The sequence below is a fragment of the Cornus florida genome, unplaced genomic scaffold, assembly GCF_030987335.1.
Source record: "Cornus florida cultivar Cherokee Brave unplaced genomic scaffold, ASM3098733v1 CherokeeBrave_3.0.0_Hap2_Chr02, whole genome shotgun sequence".
Taxonomy (NCBI): Eukaryota; Viridiplantae; Streptophyta; class Magnoliopsida; order Cornales; family Cornaceae; genus Cornus; species Cornus florida.
The window spans coordinates 104,321,982-104,328,451 of NW_026775572.1; the positions used below are offsets into that span (position 1 = coordinate 104,321,982).

Here is a 6,470-nt window from a genome sequence, read left to right on the forward strand (position 1 = left end):
CTTCCATTTTTGCATGCACTCATGATATATGATTTCTTAGAAATGTGTATTTCTATTTTTTTAGAAAAGCATATTAAGTGTTTACCTTTCTTATAAAGGGTATGGATGCATAACTTTTTTGTAATAGTCTTAACTTGTGAGGTTTTAGTGTAATTATGTAAAATAATTATTTTTCGTCTTAGGGTCATTTTGCAATTTCATTTGGAAGATATTTTCAAAAATGACCTTTTTACAATTTTTGAAAAGTGTGACAAGTGTCATATTATCATTGGTCCACTTGTTGGCATTTGTGTGGGGACACTTTGATGCCTTGGATGATGACATGTGGAGGGTGGAGATTGAACTACTTGTTGACCTAAGATAGGTTCACTTGTTGGCTTGGATGGTTGACGAGTGTAGGCTTAGAATTAAGCCCACAATGGATGCTTGGATGAGTGATAAGTGTATGCTCCAAATTAAGTCTTGCAATTATTTTTAGGCCACTTTGGGATTATGGTTTTAAAGAGGGATTTTTGTGCAATTGACCAAGACTTGTGTATATTGACTATGGTGTAAGATCACATAGTGAGTGGAGGATTTCTAATTCCTCCACTCACACTTCATCTCATTGTTTCATTTCCTCCCTCACCAAAAACCCTAGCCACCATTAGAGGAGCTTGATGTTTAAGCTTTGACCTTAATTTTTGAGGCCCTTCCACTCACCTTTGACCATTAAGCTTGGAACACTTTTTGTTCCTCTCATCCTCCTCTACATAACCCTTGAAGGGTTTGCCATTTTGTGTTGATTTGCCTTGTATTCAAGGGGAATGTGACAACCCGGATTTTTTAAGAATTGAATTTATATTTTATTCTATGAATTTTAGTTGTCAAGATTGACTCTTTAATTTTAAATTTGAGATTTACCAATTGATATTTTAATTGGTTTTGATTTTTGGACGAAATTGGTGAAAGGAGATTTAATGGTTTTAATTTTTGTTGCACATACAATTTTGTTGAAGATTAATTAGTTGATTAAATTTTTTTTACATTATATATATAATGTCTGATGGATTTATGATGAAAAAGGGGCTGCCGAAATGGAATTTATGACAGAAAGAAAAATGGGATTTGATAAATTTTGGTGGGGCCCATTAAAGAGATATTTATTAAGTTAGTTTGATTTAGTTTTGTATTTGGTTCGTGAGCTAATGATTCTAGGAAGTAAATGGAGCCAGCCAAATGAGGAATAAAGAAAAGAAAGGAAAATTGGTGGTGGCGGGTCCCACAGGTGTGTAATGGGTTTGATTTTTTGTTATCTTATATATTATATAAGATATATATGTATATATAATTTCTGTTGGATGATATCATGCAGCTGAAATGTAATGAGATTGAAATGGTAATGGAATTGGTGCGGTTCCCACATGAGATTTATGAAGTAAATTGGTTTTGGTTTTGTGCATGTATGTATTATATATATATATATATATATATATATATATATATTGCATCAGTGGGATAAGAGAAGGCAGGCAGCGAAATAGGAGAGGAAAGAAGGAAAATTGAAATTGGCGAAGTGTGTTTGGTGGGTCCCATTAAATGGTATTAATGGGTTGTTTTTTTATTTTGGTTCCATTTTGTATATATATATATATATATATACTGCTGATGGGGTGATGGGTGAATTGCAAAATGGTGATAAGATGGAATGGAAGCTTCCATTAGAGACAAGAGAAAATGGGAAATGGAAAGGTTGTTTTGGCGGGACTCACAAGGACTTTGTTTGCCATAATTATTTGTGCTTCGGTTTTAAGCACATGGGCTTGTCTGATGTTTGTGTGTGGAATGAAAAGATATGTCAGATGAAGGAAGATAAGGTGGTAGCGGGGTCCACTTGTTATGATTATGTTTGATATTTGATTTTGATAATTGTGTTTAGAACAGCTATTATGAGAATTGGGTCCGTAGAAATTGTCTATTTATATGGGCATCTGTTTGGTGAAGAAGAGATAGAAAAATTGAGGAAAAATAATACAGAGAGTGTTTTGAGGACAGAGATGCCGAGATGGATGAGACTTGGTGCTCAGATGAATAATTTTTGTTTTCAAGTGTAGGGTTCTTTTTACCTTGAATTGCCTGGATGATTTTATCTCAAATATTTTGTGATTGCCCTTTTACTTCAAATTGCATTTATGTATTTTGTTTAAAATCATATGTATTATTCTTTTAAGCTAATTTTCATGAAACCCCTTGAGATTTCTGTTATCGTTTTTCCTACTGGGACTTCCTTCGTCTCATCCCCTTCCAGTTTCAGGTACCGAGGATGAACGTGAATTCATAGTTGTGGGCTTAGGTGGAAGAGTTGGTGTTGAGGATTATTTAATTTGTTTTAGAGATGTTGTATTTTAATTTATTTAAAATATTTTGATTTGAATAAATCGAAGAATTTATTTAGAAAAAATTCGGGGCGTGATAGGGAACAATCCTCTTGTGAGGTAGGGGGTGTTATAGTTTATTTTCCAAGTCATTTTGATTGCTTTTGTAATGAAATACAAGTGATATGCATGTTTTAATGTTAATTTGATAAATTAATGATTGTTGTAACTTGCATATAATTTTTGACTTGGTATGTGGCATGGCCTTCTGATAAGCGCCGAATACTGTATATTCAAGCGCCCTAAATTACATTAACAAAGTCCATTAATTGATTATTTTATGTAGATTATCTCTATTTGCATGTTTTTGTACATTTTCAGGTTAAATTGCAAAAAGGAAGCAAAAATGATGCCTTGTGGAATTTTGAACAAAAAGGGTGCCAATTCTGAAATTCTGGTAGCAGTAGAACCTGACTTTTGTCACCATTTTTGACCTAGGAAACTCAAGAACTGGACTTCCATCATAACATCAAAGATTTAGAGCTCTGAATCATCTTTCCAAATCTTCAAGCGGTTTGTCATTCGGAGTTCGGAGTAGAGAGTTATGATTTTCTTATCAGAGGTGCTCAGAACTGCCTGGCAGCAATGAATTTCTGCCTTGCTCTTCAATTTCGACCTACCAGACTTGATAATTGGATCTTCACCAATGCATAAAGTTTTTAGATCTCTGAATTAGCTTTCCAAATATTCAAATGGTTCATCATTCAGAGTTCATAGCGCAAAGTTATGGCTATTTTACCAAAGCAGGTCCGGGCGAATCAATGCAAGCATAGAGCAATCTGCTCCATTTTCGAGTGCTCGAGGCCTTATTTCGAGCACTCGAAATTGGGGCAGAATTGCCTTTGGGAATCCTCATTTTGGCAGCCACTTTTGCATTGGTTTCCTCATTTCTACTTACTTCTTTATGAGGTGGTTGGGGATATTTTTGGAGGAGAGAGAGAGCTTTGTTAGAGGAGATAAGGCAAGGGAGGCCACACATTTACATTAACCTTCATTTTTACAAGATAGAGGAGAGAGGATAGAGCAAAGGAAGGAGAGTTCTTGGAGCAAGAGAGGGGAGCTCGAAAATGGAAAGAGGATCCATGGTTCTTCTTCATTCTAAGGCTCCCATGTGTAACTAACTCCTCCTCTAAGGAGGTAATGGAACCCCTCATTGTAAGCATGCTTTACTTTTGATTCTAGTTTGGGAAAAATAATGTATTTTTGTGGTGATTCCATAATCTAGAACTCTTACTTGATGTAATGAATTGATTTTGATTTAATGATCATGTTGGACCTACTTTCTTGTCTTAGAATGTATGTTTTCATGGTTGTATGGTTTACATTTTCATGGTGACAATGAAGATGAGATTTTTGGAATGGTTTTAATGGCATGTTGTTGAGAGATTTGATAGGCCATAGCTTAGGTTCTTCCTTTGATGGCTTATTCTTAATTCTTAGCTTCATGTGCTCTTATCATGTGATTAATGGTTTGACAATTTCTAGCTTAGTGAACATGTCTTAAATTACACTTTAGTTTAGGTAATTGAGCATGTAAAATCTTTGATAAATTGTTCTTGCCTATTGATTCCATGAATCCTTTGAAGGTAATGTAGTAACCATGAGTAACTACTTATCATAGCCACATATTTATGTTGTTTTTCCCCGAATGAATCATATTCTAGCATGTTTATATTGTAGGTGGTGAAGTTACTTCCCTAATCTCTTTTACCGACATTTTATCTCTTTTAAATTCTTGTAAGTTCTATTTTATGCATCTTAATTTCATAGCTTTAGTGACAAACCAAGCAAACACCCTATTCCCCCTTATCATTCTAAAACGATTCTAGACGCTTAGGTTGCCTTAAACTAGCGTAGTCCCAGTGGTTCAACTTACCCGACCAATAGCCCTATTTTACAATGATTCGTGCTATTGCGAAGAGGGTTGATTTATAATTGATTTCGACCGTCAATCAATTTTTGGCGCTGTTACCGGGGACTTGCAAACGGTTTAGCAACCAAAGTTTAGGTTTAAATTTAGTTTCATTGTGCATATTGTGTTTTGTGCATATTTTTCGTGTGGTTTAACCATTTTCGTGTTGTAAGATTCTAGGGACTCGAATCTCGCTGTGGGAACGCTAGCAAAGCGTAAGTCTAGAGGACCCCAGGTAAGTTTCTTGACCTTTTAGTTTCACATTGTAAGATATCGTGCATGTGTTAAGTTTAGAAGTAGTTAATTTATTTGCAAGCCCTTGTTGAGGCTATATTATTGTTTTAATTCTGTGTATAAGCATCGGTCCTTGTCATGGCCATTTATTTTCTGTCTTGATAATTGAGGAGAAAGGGAACATCGTATGTGGAGTTGTGGATAATGAATTGCTTTGTTGATTATATGCTGTGCTGTTGATGTTCGGTCGTAGGTCACTCTCTCTACCCACAATCGATTCGCCCATTGATATCAATTCTCTTGAAAGAACTCTTAGAAGAAACCTTAGGGAATCTACTCTTACAAGGGATCTTGAAACTGAATTTAATACAATGGGAGATAACGTAGGAAATCCGGGGAATGAAAGGGCTGAAATTCCTAATGTAGAACCAATGACTCTTAGAGATCATTTCATCCCTACCACCTATGCTTCTCCTTCTTGCATAGTAATGCCAAACATCGATGCAGCTCAATATGAGATCAAATCAAGCACCATCCAAATGCTTCCATCATTTCATGGCTTTGATAATAAAGATCCATATAAGCATCTTGATGAGTTCCTTGAAATCTGTTCGACCATCCGGTTGAGAGGTTTTCCGGACAATGCACTCCATCTCCATATTTTCCCATTCTCCCTAAAGGATAGGGCAAAATATTGGTTGAACTCCCTCGCTCCCAATTCCATTACTTTTTGGGCTCAATTGCAACAAGAATTCCTTAAGAAGTATTATCCAGTGAGTAAAACCAACCAAATGAGGCGTTCCGTTCTAAGCTTTTCTCAAATTGATGGAGAACAACTCCATGAGACTTGGGAAAGGCTACAAGATCTTCTTCGAAAATGTCCTCATCATTTGATCCCAAAATGGCAATTAGTGCAAGCTTTCTATGCCGGCTTGACCGAAACCCATAGATTCATGGTTAATTCTTCTTGTGGTGGGATGTTCATGTCCAAGAATGCGGATGAGGCTTGGACCCTTCTTGAGAATTTAAGCGAAAATTCACTTCAACATAATTCTTGTAGGGCTCCGACCTCAATCATTGCAAAGAACACCAACCCTTGTCAACCAAAATCAATAAGGGAGGAATCATCTCAAGTGGATGCCATCGCTCATAAATTCTACCAATTGATGGCACCACATCTTCCTCCTTCATTGTCTCAAAATTCGGCAAGTTCAGTTTGTGCTTCATGTACTAGTCCTTTCCATCTCTCAGAAGATTGCCCCACACCAGAGCAATTTCCCAATCCCAACCAAGAGCAAGCTAATGCCATGTTCTCAAGGCCCGGGCATAACCCGTATTCCAATACATATAATCCGGGTTGGAGGGACCATGAATTTTTCGTGGAGGCAACAAGCCCTACAAAATTCCCAATTTCAAAATCAGCCCTCTTCTCAATATCAAAGTAGGCCTTTCCAAGCCTCTTCAAGCTACCGTCCTCCTTACAATCCAAATGTTTCCAATCAACCTCCTGTGTGTCCAACTGACGAGATAGTAGCTGCAAACAAGCAAATGATGGAATCATTGAACAAGCAAATTATGGATTCCAACAAGCAACTCTTGACATCCTTGCAGCCTACTCTCCAAATGGTTCACTCTCATACTCAATCCATAGCTAATCTCGAAAATCAAGTGGGCCAAATAGCTAACTCGGTGAATTAATTGCTTCAAAAGGAAAAGGGCAAGCTTCCCTCTCAACCTTTTGAAAATCCTAGAGGAATGCATGTGATTGATGAAACCCCTCCTCCGAGTGGGCCGACTCATGAACAAGTTCAAGCTATCACCACCCTTCGGAGTGGTAGAGTGGTTGACAACAAGGTTGATGGAGACATAAGTGAGAAAAACTCTCCTTTGAAAAATCCAAATTCAAGCTC

At 36.8% G+C, this 6,470-nt stretch overlaps 1 long non-coding RNA gene across 1 annotated transcript; it reads left to right on the forward strand.

Moving 5' to 3' along the window:
* Nucleotides 1-1,971: 1,971 nt before the first annotated feature.
* On the forward strand, nucleotides 1,972-3,693 carry LOC132288356 (uncharacterized). The gene is made up of 2 exons (XR_009473702.1): nucleotides 1,972-2,089; nucleotides 2,736-3,693. It is a non-coding gene; the product is annotated as an uncharacterized LOC132288356 (long non-coding RNA).
* The last annotated feature ends 2,777 nt before the right edge of the window (nucleotides 3,694-6,470 follow it).